The 17664-nt window shown below is 33.6% G+C and overlaps 1 protein-coding gene across 3 annotated transcripts in view; it reads left to right on the forward strand.

Moving 5' to 3' along the window:
• The first annotated feature begins 3860 nt into the window (after positions 1-3860).
• Positions 3861-17664, forward strand: part of LOC114336427 (arginine kinase) — an 87130-nt gene continuing 73326 nt past the window's right edge. For 2 of the 3 annotated variants that reach the window (XM_050663576.1, XM_050663578.1), the window contains exon 1: positions 3948-4072. The gene's annotated coding sequence lies outside the window, so the exon portion shown is untranslated. Of the gene's footprint in view, positions 4073-17664 lie in introns of all 3 variants that reach the window. The other variant, XM_050663577.1, reaches the window with a different exon arrangement.

The following is a 17664-nucleotide window of genomic DNA, read 5'->3' on the forward strand; positions in this document are numbered from 1 at the left end:
GCGAAGCCAGATCAGTGATGCACAGATTAATTCATGGTCAGCCACATATAAGCCAGGTGCATGGTGCTGACAATAGAAAGCTAATCGAGGAGCTAAAAGCCGATATTGTGATGGGGCAGCCTATCGATGCAACAGCAACGAGATACAGCTTTGACAATAAGTTTAAAATTAATATACCAGGCAGGGAAGACTGGAAGGAAGGTGTACCCATACAGGCGGTTGCTACCTGGTACACTGATGGCTCAAAAACATCGGAAGGTGTGGAAGCTGGCATAGTAGGGACAAATCAAGGAATTCAGTTCCCGGTTAGTCTATCAAAGGATGTCACAGTTTTCCAGGCGGAAATAACGGCAATTCATCACTGCGTGGAAGAAATAGAAAGGCAGCAAAGAACGTTCCGTTCAGTTGTCATCTTCACAGATAGTCAGGCAGCGCTTAAGGCACTCAATTCTGTAGAGGTCAATTCTAAGCTAGTATGGGATTGTGTGAGTGCCCTAAATAAACTAGGAGATCGTAGCAAGGTTACGGTAGCCTGGGTACCGGGGCACGAGGGTCATAAGGGCAATGAAAAAGCAGATGAAATGGCCAAACAAGGCTCATCAATGCCATTCGTTGGACCGGAACCCTTCTGCGGCGTTGCAAAGGCAGTTACAAGAACGGCTACAAGAAAGTGGGTAGCTCACAAATCTTTGGAATGGTGGAGGAATTCACCAGGTCAAAGACAGGCGAAACAGTTCATTACAGAACATTCGCCAAAATTTACGGCAGACCTAATAAGCAAAGACAGGAAAACAATCAAAGCCATAGTAGGTCTGCTAACAGGGCACTGTAAGCTGAATAGGCACTTAAAGCTGATGGGATTGGCAGATGATGACCTGTGCAGATTCTGTCACCTCGAAGAAGAAACAGCAGAGCACATTTTATATCATTGTGACAATCTGGCAAATGTGCGGTTATTTGCATTAGGAGAACAAAATCCAACGGCAAATAGCTACATGGAAGGTTCAGTCTCGAAGCTATTAGACTTTTTAAAAAGGGTCAGGCTAGAGAACGTTATCTAGGACTAGAGGGCCACAATAGATCTGAAAAGGTCGCAGTGGAATAGGCCAGAAAGCCACCTCTCTAAATCTAATCTAATCTAATCTAATCTAACATGAAGTCACAACAAAAAGACTACTGGAAATGGCAGCTATGAGAGTATTGAGAAGAATTACAGGAAATACGCTGAGAGATCGAAAGAGGAGTGAAGACATTAGAAGGCAATGTAACGTACAGTGTATAAACGAAAGGACACTAAATAGAATAAAAAGAATGGAATAACCACATAAGCAGAATTGAGGAGACGCGTGTGGTTAAAATAGCAAGAGATAAATCACCAATTGGTAGAAGAAGTATCGGTTGTACCTCGCAAGTACATCGCAAAAGATGGAGTGACAATCTTCCATAGAAGTATTAATCCGCCAATGAACAAGCAGAATTGCGAATAGAGAGGAAGAAGAAGACACTTTTTACAACACTTCTTCTTCTTTAAGTGCCATCTTCGCGAAGGAGGTTGGCAATCATCATAGCTATTCGGACTTTAGAGACGGCTGCTATGAAAAGGTCATTTGATGTACATCCGTACCATTCCCTCAGATTGCGCAGCCACGATATTCTGCGTCTTTTTCCTTGAATCTTTCCCTGCATACTCAATTGGAGCAAGTTATATCTCTCTTCACGTGTAATATGTCCGAGATATTCTAATTTTCTTGTTTTGATGGTATTTAAGATTTCCATAAAGCTTTCTTTGCATTCAACGTACTAATCCAGAGATGTTTAGATGTGAACCAGTATATGTACGTCTGTTTCATAGATTACAACAAGGCTTTCGATAAAGTCCGCCACAAACAGCTAATGGACGTCCTCAAAGCAAAACAATTACAATACTATGACCTTCGAATTATAACAAATCTATATTATAAACAGCAAGCACACATACGCATTAATGAACACACATCAGAAGAGTTTGAAATTAAAAGAGGAGTGCGACAGGGGTGTGTATTGTCACCACTACTATTCAATGCATACTCTGAAGAAATTATGAAAAGAGCTCTTGAGGGAGAAACAGTAGGAATAAAGGTAAATGGAACACCAATTAACAACATTAGATATGCGGACGATACTATCATAATAGCAGACAACCTTAAAGACCTCCAAAAGCTAATGAACAAGATAGTTGATTATGGAGAAGAATATGGATTATCAGTAAACATCAAGAAAACTAAATTTATGAGGCTATCAAAAACCCAAAATAATGATGAAATTCTGACAATTAAAGGTAAAACTTTAGAACAAGTTGAAAACTACAACTATCTTGGCACAATAATTAATCACACAAGCGATCACTCCAAAGAAATCAAAGTTCGAATAGAGAAAACAAGAACAAACTTCAATAAAATGAGAAAGGTACTTTGTGCAAGAGAACTGAAATTAGACTTAAGAGTTAGGTTGGCAAGGTGTTATATTTTCTCGACCCTGCTTTACGGGATAGAAGCATGGACACTTAACGCGACGAATACTAAAAAGTTGGAAGCATTTGAACTGTGGGTGTATAGAAGAATCCTGAAGATATCATGGACCGATCATATAACAAACAACGAAGTCATGAGAAGAGTCAAAAAAAGACTGGAAATATTTTAAACCATCAAGACACGAAAGCTGCAATACCTGGGGCATGTTATGCGTAATGAGAGATACAACATATTTCAATTGATTATACAGGGGAAAATCCAGGGCAAGAGAAGTGAAGGAAGGAGAGGAATCTCATGGTTGCGTAACTTGAGGGAATGGTACGGATGCACATCAACCAAACTATTCATAGCAGCAGCATTTAAGATTAGAATAGCCATGATGATTACCAACCTCCGTCGCGGAGATGGCACGTGAAGAATAAGAAGAAGAAGATTTCCATTTCTTTATTCATCTTCCTGAGAACCTCTTTGTTTGTGACATGTTCTGTCCACGATATTTTCAGAATTCTTCTATACATCCACATCTCGAATGATTTAAGTTTTTTTCATTGATGTCGCATTCAAGGTCCAAGCTTCCATTCCATAAAACAATGTCGAGAAAACGTAGCACCAAGGCAACCTAACTCTTAGCTCCAACTTCAAATCTCTTGTGCAGAGCACTTTTCTCATTTTGTTAAAATTTGCTCTATCCTTTTCTATTCTGATTTCCTGGAAGTACTCACCTGTGGAGTTGATCATTGTTCCAAGATTATGCATATTGGTCAACTCGTTCGACATTGATTCCATTTATGAAGAGATTCTCGATATTTTGTTGAGTTTTCGATATTCTCATAAACTTCGTCTTCTTGACGTTCATTGTTTGACCGTATTCTTGTCCAAACTCCACTATTCTCGTCACCAGCCTCTGAAGATCCCCAATATTTTCGGCTAAGATGACAGTGGCATCCGCATCTCTAATATGTTGTTAATGAGAACTCCATTTATCTTTATTCCAGCTGTTTCACCCTCAAGAGCTTTTTTCAAGATCTCTTCCGAGTGGGCATTAAAAAGAATTGGCGACATCACGCATTCCTGTCTCACCCCACATCTGTTTACAACACTAAACATAACGAAATAGAGAACCATTTAGAAAATCAGGAAATTTTTGTTTCGAAATTAGTTATATCTTTTTCAAAATCCCTGTATGTCTGGTAGTATTTTATAATCATTATCCACCCACAGTGTTGCTCTTGATATTGGCTGGAAGTAAGGTAGTGTTGTAAACAATCCCCAATTCCCAGCTCATCCATATTTCTATTTATAATAGATAGATAAATCAACGTGAGAGAACAAAAAATAAATTTTATTTTTTCAGTTTAAAAATACGATTTCAAATCGGGAACGCTAGGATAGACCGATACGTTCGGAGCTCTTATTCGCTAGAGAAATTCTCGCGTCACAGAGGTGGGAGAGGCGGCTCAAAGATTTGTTCTAAGCGGCGCGTTGTAATTCTCATTGTCGGTTCATACTTTTGTGAAGTGTGTACCCTTTGAGTCGAAGGTTCTAAATCTCAGGATCCTAAGGTAAAAAACGCTTGTTTATGTATTTTTGCCTGCGATTTTAACTCTTGTTCAGCTGTTACCCTTTTATTTTACAATCAATACCACTTTACACCACCATTCACCCTTAAAAATTGCTAAACCTATACTTCCAAAAAATTTTTAAACGTTTTATTTTGTTTAAACCTACAACTTTGCATGTCATTTGCTAAAATATACATATCCTGCATATTTCTAGTGTCAATTAAAGCTTCTTTTAATTTTTTTTGAAATATACTCTTACGTAACATACATAACATCGATAAAACACAAGGCACTAGTAGGTATGCGGCTTTTTAGTCAAACTTAAAACTATGGCTCTAAAATAGAGAAAAATTAGAGTAAATCGAATGTTGGTTACGTAACTTTACTAGTGCTAACAGTCAATTTCCCTCACTTTAAACGGAAACAGCTGAATTATAATAGATATTTAGGAACAGTAATTGGTGACTCAAACACAGAATTGTTCAATTGCTTAAATACATCAATTAAACTTTGTTAACTTGTTGTTGAAGACAAATACGTTAACTTATATACAGAGTGTGTTCTTCTTGTACATAATAGCTTGAATCATTCTTTTAAAACAAACAAAAGTCAAATCGACAAATTATTGTACACCAGGCATATTTTCCATATTTTGTCGTCTTGGAGGTGAAGAGAGCTAACCCACAAAGGTATTGTTTTGAGATAATAGGCATAGAAACTTTACTTGTTTAAAAAAATTGTTTTTTGTATAACTATGTAGTTTATTGACCAATTCTCATGAAATCTTTTACAAACATAGCAATGCTTTTTACTTTTATTTAAGTAATATTAATAAGTAATATGTAATTAGATAATTTTCACTTGCCTTCTTTCAGCACTATTGTATAAACTTTACCGAAAAATTGATCTTAAATGAAATAATCACTTAGCTGACTTCACCATTGTATTTTTCATTGTGTTCTAAATAACTCATTTTTTCCCAAAAATGTGGGTTAACTCTCTTCACCACCAAGATGACAATTTTAGCTAATTGTACATAACTTTTACTACACTGTCTGCAATATTATGCCTTAGTAATAACATCTGATACAATTCTTAGCAAAATAAAATATACAGTTTTTTTGAGCATCTATATTTTCTATTGAAGTTGAAACTTTCTTAAATGTTTTGGTGTATTTAAGTTTAAAGAAACATAGATCTTGAAAGACGAATTTGAATAGGAAATATCATATAAAGACGTACACAAATGAAAATTACAAATCAACAAGTGAACAAAAAGGACTAAAAATTAAGTCTTACATAAGATACAAATAAGTAGTAGGTCGAAGAATACATAACAGAGTTGGAGAATAGAAGGATCAGAACAAAAGGAGAAACAAAAATGGAACCTAGTGATTTTGGACAGTTCTTAAATCAAATAAAAGATTTCTTCTTTATGCAAAAGTTAATTCGAAGTCTAATTTCAGAATATTGTAAAAATATGTTATAGTATGTAAACAAATTATTAAAATATTTTTCATTATACAGGGTGGTTCTGCAAAATCATGTTAACTGTTATATTGTTAAATAGACCACAATAGTACACAATTTTTGTTCCTTTCTTGCACTTGGTGGTACTGTGGATTCAAGTTTTACGCATTTGTTGTCACATTTCATTTGTTTTCATTTCTTGGATTTGGCATTTGCGCTGCGGGTTACAAAGGTATGTACGTCCTGATCTGGCTTTATGATTAGTTTTCTTAGAATTCTAAGAAACGCTATTCCATACCGTTTAACCTTTAACTACACGCGCTGGCGTATTTTGTACGCCAAATATAAGAATTCTACTGCAAATATATTTAAAAATTTAATTTTTGACCTTGTTTATCTACCTAACCTGTCACTGGAATGTACTTTACAATTGGTTTTAGTTTCGTTATAATCGGCGTTCTGGGAAGATTGTAATTTACATTTTAGTATTTGTTGTTTCCGGTGGTGCACAATATACGCCACGATTATTGTAATATAAGTAGTAATATAAGTACATATTTCAATTGTTTTTTAAGTCATTATGGCACAAAATATATTTTTCTTTATAAACAATACTTTTTCTCATTTAAAAAATCACATTTCAAAAAAAAAATTTATTAGTAATTTTATTTATCATGGAATCAGATTCCAGTTATAAATCCCAATTGGCTTACTGACAAGTATTCGCTGATGCCGAATAAGGTTTATAACAAACAACTAAGTGTATTTAAAAAAAAAATAAAGAAATCCGCTGTTTTTAAATGTATTTTCTTGTGGCGTATAAAGTACGCCACACGTGTAGTTATGTTATAACTTGATGCGCGGGTAGATAAAGGTTAAAATCTTCTTAATTTTCTGATCTATTGCTAATCTTTATTTTAGTGAAGGTCAAATAGTACTTTTCAACAATTTTTTTTTGGCAGTGAAAAAGAATTTTTGCTAAACTATTTATAGAAATATAAACAAATGTAATTTGGATACGGGACTCATTAGGAATTTTTGCCAGAAGCAATGTTTTTATTTAGTTTGTTTATGTTACAAAACAAAAATGAGCTAAAGATTACAACCCCTTTACTAAGTGTCTATTTCTTTAGTAATTCTTCATTCATTACGTGGTCAAGATATTGGAGTTCTCCATTATCATCATCATCATTGATAGTGCAGTCATTGAAGCGTAAAATAGGTTTTTACCTCCGAAATTTTTTACAATGAACCGATTTACATGAGATTTTGCAATTAGGCTTTTCTTACCGTTAACTTCAAAAGTGATATTGACCCGAACTCCGTTTTTTATTTTTAAGGGGTGAAAACAACCACTTAATGAAAAAATTGACATTGAGCCATTTTATCGCCAGAAAACGTGTTTAATAATAAAGAGTGACATTGTGAAGTGTTTTCTAATACAATAACCTCATGTTAAACTCATTTTCATACCCTTGAAAACCGTACAACCCTTGCAAACAACCCCTAAATCGAAAAAATTTACAAAAAATTAATTTAGTATGACATAAAAAGATTTAAATATAGAGTAAATGACATTTTACGTTCTCTATCTTAATTATCCTATTATTAACCCCTTTTAACCCTTAAAAACAACCCCTAAATAGAAAAAATTTACAAAAAATTAATTTGCTTTGACAAGAAGACTTAAATATAGAGTAAATAATATTTTACGTTCTCTATCTTAATTATTTAATTGTTAACCCCTTTCAACCCTTAACCCGCCATTACACGCGCTATGAGGAAATCCCTCACCATATTAATTTGTTTATAACCAATGAAATTGTGTAAACTAATACGATAACCTTAAGCACCCAGGAATGCCTTTAGCATGGTTTATGAGAGAGTATGAAAAAGTTATAGAATATTTCAAGCGGCCAGTGTGCTGTGTGATAGTTGAAAGAAGAGACATCCCTCTTCAAGTGAGGGAATTCCTCACTGCGCGTGCAATCACAGTGAAATCACGTTTCTATTATCTCAAAGAAACTTTTAGGTTTTTATTTAATATTTAGGTAGGTTTAATTAAAATATTAGTGTTTGGATTAGGTTAGGAACAGTGGCACACCGAGGGGGGGTTTGGGGGTTAAACTCCCACCCAGAGCATATAGAAATATATAATACAAAAAACTTTCGGTGCCCAAGCAAACCCCCCCCCCCCCCAGAGGAAAATTCTAGGTGCGCCACTGGTTAAGAACCCATTTTTAAATTTACCTATTCTAATTGGGAAATAAGCCACAATTTAACTTGAAAAATTGATTTTATTAACGTTTCAATTTCCACCTCGGACGTCGTTATCAAAATACAAAATATTAATAGTTAGTTACATAAATGCCACAAAGAAATAACTTCAGAACAGTTTTTAATTTTAATTTGTATTTTTAGTAAAATGAATTCGCATAAAGAACGTTAATTTCTTCAGTGGCTTGCTGAAATTGAAAATTAAGAAAACTTGCTTTTGATCTATATTATTTTTACTTTTTTTTTGTTAAATTAAATAAAAAAATTGGTTTACGAGACTTTCTATAATATGTGAGTACAACCCATTTTATATTTTTACATGTTGACATTCATTCTTCCTCGAAATAAGTCGAATTTATGTAGGTGAGGGCGACGCTCATACGCGTGCAACCACGTCACAATTGAAGACGCGTGTAACGGCGGGTTAAAATCAACCCCTAGATTAAAAATTGTATAAAAAATTTCTTTTGATAAACTAAAAAGGATTTAAATATCGTTCCACGTTCTAGAAAATGCTATGCTGGAAAATCATATGGTCCTTTAACCCTTAAAACTACCCCTAAATTAAAACATTGAATATTTATGATTGTATATTTAAAAATAATTCAATTATAGAGTAAGAAATCACCATTTATTGAATAAAATATAAACTTATAAGTTAGGTGGAAGTGTACTAGATTAAATTAGTACTAGTTTTTGGGCCATAACTACTTCAATTTTGAAGCTATCACAACTTATAAAAAACCATTTTGAAGGTAATTAAAAGAGCTACAACCTTTTTCATTATGATATGTAGTGAGTGAAAAACCTTTTATTTTGAAACGGTGAAGGGTCAAAGGGCTCGAGAGAGATTGTGGCTGCGCTACCACGCGCTCTTTAATCAGTCATATCTTCGTTACTTTTTGTGTGATAGGAAAAACAAACAAACCAAAATTTTTGTCAAAAAAAAACTATTTTTTTATTATTACACTTTTTCACATATCTTTCATTATTTTTGAGATATTATGAAATAAAGATGGTTCTTTTTTTAAATTCGAAAATTTTTTCAAAAAAAATATGTGTTCCAAAGCAGCGAAACTGCGAGAATCCAGCAAACTCTTTATACTAAAGTTGATTTTAGACGGAATACGATTAATTTTAATTTTGGTGGAAATGGCACTTATGAAATCCATTGATTTAAAAAAAAACCATTAGATTTTCCTCTTTTTTCATTGCAGCTCACTCATTTTACGTATAAAAAACTGTTGAAAATCGTGAGAGAATTCCGAATTTTCAATTGCCAATAACGTGAAAAGTATTGGGTTTTTGAAAAAACTTTATACAACATGTTTTGCTTAAAATTAGGTCTTCTATGGATATCTGAGGTTATTTTAAAAAAAAATTCCACCACCGAAAAGGGGTAGCAACCACCCCCAGGGTGAAAATGGAGTTCGGGTCAATATCACTTTTGAAGTTAACGGTAAGAAAAGCCTAATTGCAAAATCTCATGTAAATCGGTTCATTGTAAAAAATTTCGGAGGTAAAAACCTATTTTACGCTTCAATGACTGCACTATCAATGATGATGATGATACCCCCAGGGTGAAAATGGAGTTCGGGTCAATATCACTTTTGAAGTTAAGTGTAGGATAAGCATAATTCCAAAATTTCATGTAAATCGGTTTATAGTAAAAAATTTCTGAGCTAAAAAGCTTCAATGACTCTACCGGGTGTCCCAATAAGAATGGCTCTCGGCCATATCTCAGGAACCGTTTATAGTAGAGCTTTGAAATAAAAAATGTTATAACAAAAGTTACCTCAGGAAAAGCCTGGAAATTATTTTCATAATTGTGGGTCCACCGCTAGAGGGCGTAATTAAATATCAAAAATAAAAAAATCTAAATTTTACAAAATTTTCCTAATGAAGGGGCACTGGAAATCCGATTATTGTATTCTTCATCAAATTCTGCGCATATTTTAATTAACAAGTTTAACTCTACCTTTGCAAATAAGAGGTGGGGGTGAGTGGGAACCTTGCTATGAAAAAATGGCTGTAAGTCCGGTTCTGCTAAATCAAATTTTGAAAACTGGGTCTTGTTGAAGACAGATCTTTTTCTTCAATGTAAGCGTGAAAATTTTGAACCATCCTAATAAGTAATAAGCCAGCTGAGAGGCGTTATTTAATTTTTTTCAGAAATCTAGTTTTTTTTGAAAAATATTAAATACAAGTATGCATTTTTAATCATACTTTATAAAATTAGATTAAATTAGCAATAGAATAGCGAAAACCGCATGTCGATACCTTTTTTCTATCTCAAGATATCTCGAGAAACGTGTAAATTTTATACATAACTGTTACTATCACCGGTAAACTAAGTTAATGAAAAGTAGTGTGCTGTGGAAAAAAACAAAATAACATTTTCCAGAGGTCAACGTATAAAAATATAATTAATTAAAACAAAAATATAAAGAGAAACAATACTATTAAAATTAAATATAACACAGAACAAAAAGAACTACTTAGTGACGACCTAAATATTCAAATTGTTGCCCATCATACACTACTCTAGAATACATTATCCAGAGAATACTAAACGCCATTCAAAGCATATCGAGAGCAGAAATTGAGGCTGCTGTTCAATCTACTCTTGAAAGAGTAAATGTTTGCAACGATAATGATGGGCAAAAATTTGAACGTTTATGTCATCACTAAATAGTTGTTTTTATTTCTTTGTAATAGGGCTTTTCAACGCTTCTCATTTGTTTCGAGCCTCTGTCATATGCCGTATAATCCATGTATAATATTAATATACGAGATATGAACGAGGCTCGAAACAAATGAGAAAGCGTTGAAAAAACCTAATATACGTTGACAGCTGGAAAATGCTTCTTTGTTGTTTTCATAGCACACTACTTTTAATGAATTTCGTTTACCGGTGACAGTAACAGTTATGTTTTTAAATTTACACGTTTTGTAAGATATCTCGAGATAGAAAAAAGTATTAACATGCGGTTTTCGCTATTCTGTTGCTAATTTTGTCTAATTTTGTAATACGGTATTAAAAATGCATGTTTGTATTTAATATTTTCCAAGGAACACTAGATTTCTGAAAAAAATTAAATAACGCCTTCTAGCTGGCATATTACCCAGTAAGTTGGTTCGAAATCATAACTTTTACATTGATGAAAAAGATCTGTCTTCAACAAGACCAAGTTTGCAAAATTTGATTAAGCAGAACCGGACTCACAGCCAGTTTTTCATAACAAGGTTCCCACTCACCCCCACCTCTTATTTCCAAAGGTAGACCTAAACTTGTCAAATCAAATATGCGTAGAATTTTATGAAGAATACGACGATCGGATTTCCAGTGCCCCTTCATTAGGAAAATTTTGTAAAATTTAGATTTTTTAATTTTTGATATTCAATTACGCCCTCTAGCGGTGGTCCCACAATTATAAAAATAATTTCCAGGCTTTTCCTGAGGCAACTTTTGTTATAAAATTTTTTATTTCAAGGCTCTACTATAAACGGTTCCTGAGATATGGCCGAGAGCCATTCTTATTGGGACACCCGGTACAATGACTCTACAACCCCTAGTGAGTCTTGGCCTGTTCTAGAAGCAGCTTCCATTCCTTCCTATCCTTCGCCTTGATTTTCGAATTTTTCGGTACTCTTAACACTTATAAGTCATCTTCCACCTGATACTTAAATCGTGCTCTGGGCCTGCCTCTTCTCCTCACTCCATCCGGTCTTAGGTTACACATGTGTTTTTACGGTTCCATCTCCTTCATTATCTCCTATTTATTTTGATGGAGGTTCACTATAAAGGGCGGTAAAGCTCAAAATTATAGCATCTACGCCATAATCGGTTCTCCTGCACGTATTTACAAATATGCCTAAGGATTTTACGTTCAAAACAGTCTAAACGTTCTTCATCACTTTCTATCATCATCCACGTTTCTGACGCATAGGCGAGGACGGGCTTGATAAGAGTTCTCTATATGTATTAATATTTTCGTTCTTTTTGTGACTATGGTTATGTTAAAAGTTTCTTTGATCCATAGTATGCTCTATTTGCTAGATATATACGTTTGTTAATTCCTGCAGTGATTGTGTCACTTTGGTTGATTTGTGAGTCTAGACATATTATAAATTCTCTTGCTCCTTCGAAAGTATATGTACCTATCTTTATTTGATCAACTATATCTGTTGTTCTTGAGTCAAGACATCTTCTTCCCTCCAATTCATCAGAGGCCCTCGATTTTACCTTTCATGAAGCTGAAGGATTCTTTACCGGTATCTTCTAAAAACATGCCCTAGGTATGAAATCTTTTTATTTTAATAGTTTTCAATACTCACATTACTCATGAACGACATTTGCTCTATTTAACACAGCTTCGTTGATCTGCATCGCTGCCTAGGGTATTCGGAGCATTCTTTGTTGAAATTTACTTTATACTCAACTATAATATATTTTTGTTAAGTGTTAGAATAGCCTGCATGGGTGGCCCAGTTCTCCGAATGCATTAGGCCGATACCCTCTTACGTAAAATTGCATGAAAGTATCATGTTACAAGGGATGTGAATGCGAGATATGTGTTTTAGTTCAGTTTGGTATTTTAGTCTGTAAGAATATTTTGTAGGAGAAACATCTTAATTTCTTTCTTTGTATTTATAATAAGGTTCGGTTAAAATAAATAGTTTTTATGTTTATTTGTACCTTTTATTATTTTCTATTTCTAATATTCTTCTGTGTAACTGTCTTCATTCTTGATCGTATCAATCTTTGGGCTGACACGATCAATCGCTGAGCTATCATTTCCATCTATCATTTCTAACAGACTTCCTCTATCACGAAAACCTTGATACTCTTATACAGAGAGGGCCAAAGAAAACAGACCACCTCGATATTTGGCAGTATTTATTAAATTTTAAGGAAACGACGAAACAGGTCGATTTTTGATCTAAGGGGGACACATATTTACGGTACATACATCTGTCATTTGTCAACCCCCTCCCTACCACTTCCTCCACCCCTTATTTTTAAATAAGGAATAAGGGTTGTGTGCTAGCTCATTTGAAAGGTTATTCAATTCTCTATTCAGTAATATAAACATTAACGTAATTATTTATACAGGGTGTCCAAAAATTTTTTTAATTAAATTAATTGACACAAAAAGTAGAATGTATGTAATTAATTTATTTAATTCAAAATACATTCTACTGCTGTCACAAAACAGAAAAAAATGTTTTTTGATAAATAAACATTGCTTTTTGCTTAATTTCAATGTTTAAGTTGCCACCCATCTGCCTCTTGATAGGTTGAATATTGAATTTAAGCAACAAACATATTTTTTCTGTCAGCAGTAGAATGTATTTTGAGTTAAATAAATTACATACATTCTTATTTTTGTGTCAATTAATTTAATTAAAAATAATTTTTCTTGGACACCCTGTATAAATAATTATGTCAATGTTAATATTACTGAATAGAGAATTGAATAACCTTTCAAATGAGCTAGCACGCGACCTCTATTCCCTATTTAAAAATAATTGGTGGGGGATTTGGAGGGGAGGGGGTTGACAAATGACAGCTGTGTGTATCGTAAAAATGTGTTCCCCTTAGAACAAAAATCGACATTAATTTATTTAATTCAAAATACATTCTACTGCTGTCACAAAACAGAAAAAATGTTTTTTGATAAATAAACATTGGTTTTTGCTTAATTTCAATGTTCAAGTTGCCACCCATCTGCCTCTTGATAGGTTGAATATTGAATTTAAGCAACAAACATATTTTTTCTGTCAGCAGTAGAATGTATTTTGAGTTAAATAAATTACATCATTCTTCTTTTTGTGTCAATTAATTTAATTCAAAATAATTTTTCTTGGACACCCTGTATAAATAATTATGTCAATGTTAATATTACTGAATAGAAAATTAAATAACCTTTCAAATGAGCTAGCACGCGACCCCTATTCCCTATTTAAAAATAAGTGGTGGGGATGTGGAGGGGAGGGGTTTGACAAATGACAGATGTACAGTAAAAATGTGTCCCCTTAGATCAAAGATCGACCTGTTTCGTCATTTCCTTAAAATCTAATAAATACGGCCAAATATCGAGGTGGACTGTTTTCTTTCGGCCACTCTGTATATAAATATTTCAAAAACATGTTCTCGGATTATTTGGGGGTAGTTATTTTACGCTTGCCTTTTGCTTGATTGTACTAATTGTGCTAATATTTCTTGTACTTCTTGGTTTCTAAACTTTTTCTAATTCGGTTTTGCTTCCATCATTGTCTCTTACTATTATAAAAGGCTACACATACTTTAAATTTAAAAATAATAATAAGAATATTCACTTTTTCTACAAAAATTGGTTTTTTGTGTGGCATCATTTATGATAGGCTCTTTCCTGTAAGCATACATTATCACCACGTGATGTAGAGATTGAGACTTGGTACATCATTTTGAGGCAAAAGTAGAAAAATCAGGAATAATATTTAAACAAACTGACTATACATTTTGTGTCTAGTATTTATAAGTTTCTAAAGCAAAAAAAAATATTTGACGTTTTCTTTGGGGACTGTGACAAATCTAGGTATCTGAATTTTTTTTTTTTAGTTATTATAGGTCTATATAAAGCTTTTTATTGGTAACAAAAAAATTCGAAAAAATAGCATTTTTACACTAAATTGTTGATGATCAAAAAGACGCCGAAATCTTTGCAGAAGATGTATAAGTTTTCTTTATACAGGGTGTTACCAAAAAGAAGGTCATAAATTAAATCGCATATTTCGGGACCAAAAATAGTTCGATTGAACCTAACTTAACTTAGTACAAATGTGCACATAAAAAAAATTATATCCCTTTAAAGTTACAAAATGAAAATGGATTTTTCCCATATATCGAAAACTATTAGAGATTTTTTATTGAAAATGGACATGTGGCATTCTTATGGCAGCAACATCTTAAAAAAAAATAAAACTGAAATTTGTGTACACCATAAAATTTTATGGGGGATTGGTACCCTTAAACCCTCCCCCAATATTTGTGTACGTTCCAATTAAATTATTATGGTGGTACCATTAGTTGAACAAGGATCGCACACAAATATCTGCGAGGGGGGAGGGGTTTAAGGGAGTCAATTTTAAGGGAATCAAAGGTTTTTATGGGGTGCACAAATTTCACTTTTATTTTATTTTTAAGATGTTCCTGCCATAATAATGTCACATGACCATTCTCAATAAAAATCTCAAATAGTTTTCGATATATTGGAAAAAATCGAATTTCATTTTGTAAATTCAAAGGGCTGTAACTTTTTTATGTGCACATTCTTACCAAGGTAGGTTAGTTTCACTCGAACTATTTTTGGTCCCAGAATATGTGATTTAATGACCTACCTTTTTGTTACATCCTGTATAGGCCTATAATAACTAAAAAAATTCAGATACCTAGATTTGTCACAGTCCCCAACCGGGTCCTTTTTTAAAGGGGTGATCTTGTTTTGATCAGAAAGCCGAAACATCAAACAAAATCTTACAATTGTAAAGGTAATAACAAAATATTTTATAAAATGTCAGTTAATACAACAAAACAATATCAAAAATATGTATCGTATGTTCATGCTAGACCGCTTTAACGCTTTCACAAACATTTTTCATGAAAATAATATTGAAAATTAATTTTTTTATTCAAGATCTCGAACAAACTTGGCGTGACTACAAACGTGGAGTTTTATACAAACCAAATATAAATCTACATATTCTTAAAGTATTTTTAGACGTTTTATGACATTATGCAACGGATAATTAAAATGAATGTGGAACTGGCATTTTTCAGGTCGAGAAACCCTAGAAAAAGTCATAATTGCATGACTTGGTAAAAGAATATGATTGACTTTTATTGAAATTAGTATTGTAGTATAGTCCAAGGAAATTTGTCCAAGGTTTTTGACGGACACTGACTTAGCCAGGTGTTTCTTGTATACTATATACCTTACGAAGCTAGGACAAATAATCCCCACAAATTATCCCTGGACAAAAATCCCCTGACAAAAAATCCCCAGACAAAAATCCCCACAAAAAATCCCGGACAAATAATCACCACAAATTTTTTTGGACAAAATAATCCCACATAAAATCCCGCACAAAATATCCACAAGAAATATTTGCTGCCGAATAAAAGTTTTCCCTTGAATGCAATCGACGAAAATGTTTTTCAGCCTCAGTGTATGAAACATATAGATAGCAATCGCCATGAAACCGCTTTTCGGTACGAAAAATTAAGATTAAGCATGAATTGTAATTTGGATTACTAAATTTCGAATTCCAATTCCATATAGAAAACTTCAAATTTTACATGACAAAAGAGTGCGAGTTTTTTTAAAAATCGTGGAAGATATGGGAAATGAGCTAAGGCTGTGGGAATCATGTTGTAATTATTCGCTTAAATCTTTTGCTCACTCTGCTGTGAATAACTATTTTCAAAACATTGCGTATTCGTGATGATAACTGCTCGTCTTGAAAACGATAATCTTGATAGTAATGCAAAAAAATATGTTCCTTTTTGTAAATTTAACGTCAAGAATACTTAGTCATCATCATCAATGTCGTTATAACTCTTCGAGTCTTTGCCGCGTTTAATATTGCTTTCCATGTTTGTCGGTGCTGTCACTATTTACCATTGTCTCCCTCCCATTTTCTCCAGATCTTCTCTGACTGCATCTTTCCACCTTTTTCTAGGCCGTCCTACAGACCTTCTCTCATCTGGCCTCTCCCTAGGCAGCTATGAAAGATTTTCGAAAAAACTCACATTTTTTGTCATGTAAAATTTGAAGTTTTCGGCATGGGATTGGAATTCGGAATTTGGTAAAATTTCGGGAGAACTATTCAGCAGCACATAGCACATATTTCTTGGGGATTTTTTGTCCGGGATATTTTGTGGGGATATTTTGACCAAAAAAATTTGTGGGGATTATTTGTCCGGGATTTTTTGTCCGGGGATTATTTGTCCGGGGATTTTTTGTCTGGGGATTTTTTGTCCAGGGATAATTTGTGGGGATTTTTTGTTCGGGATTATTTGTCCGGGGATGACGGCTTGAACTCCTGATCTTTGCCTGATTTATTGGTTTGTTATATCTCGAAAGCTCACGTTCAGCATTGCACGTTCCATGGCTCGTTGTGTAACTCTGAGTTTATTTGCTGATTTTTGCGTCAGTGTTAAAGTCTCTGCTCCAGGCAAAGTTTGTACAGGAAAAACACAACTTGACTCAACTTTCCACGCAACCTTAAAGTCCTAAGTTCGTTTTTACAACAGTTATGGCAAACTTGTGATTTTCGAAATTTTAGCCTTATTTGGCAGTAATTTCCGAAGCAACAGATGATCGGGCCAAAATTCAAAAACATTTGTCATTTTAAACCTTTCCCATCTACTAAACGATGAATATTCTAAAGCAGCGGTTCTCAATATGTGGTACATGTACCACTGGTGGTACATATCATTATTTACGGTGGTACACAAAACACAAAAAAAAATTAAAATAGTAGTATTTAGTACGTCTTGATAATACAGTCTAAAAATATAGCTGGTAACCAAAATAATAAAAATAACTGTAGGTGGTACAGGCCTCAAAAATGTTGAGAACCGCTGCTCTAAAGAATATATTTGATGACTATTTTTAACTGTAGCGATTTAAACGAAAAAACTGCCATTTTGACTCTTATTGGATAATAAATATTATATGCTTCCGAAATGTGACGGGCATTTTTGTATATATAATTTATTAGCTATATAGGTACTACCCAAAAAAACTCATTGCAACCTGGCTGGGTCAGTGTCCCGAACATGATATTTTTTTGCCTTA

This window comes from Diabrotica virgifera, chromosome 10 (genome assembly GCF_917563875.1).
Source record: "Diabrotica virgifera virgifera chromosome 10, PGI_DIABVI_V3a".
NCBI lineage: Eukaryota > Metazoa > Arthropoda > Insecta > Coleoptera > Chrysomelidae > Diabrotica > Diabrotica virgifera.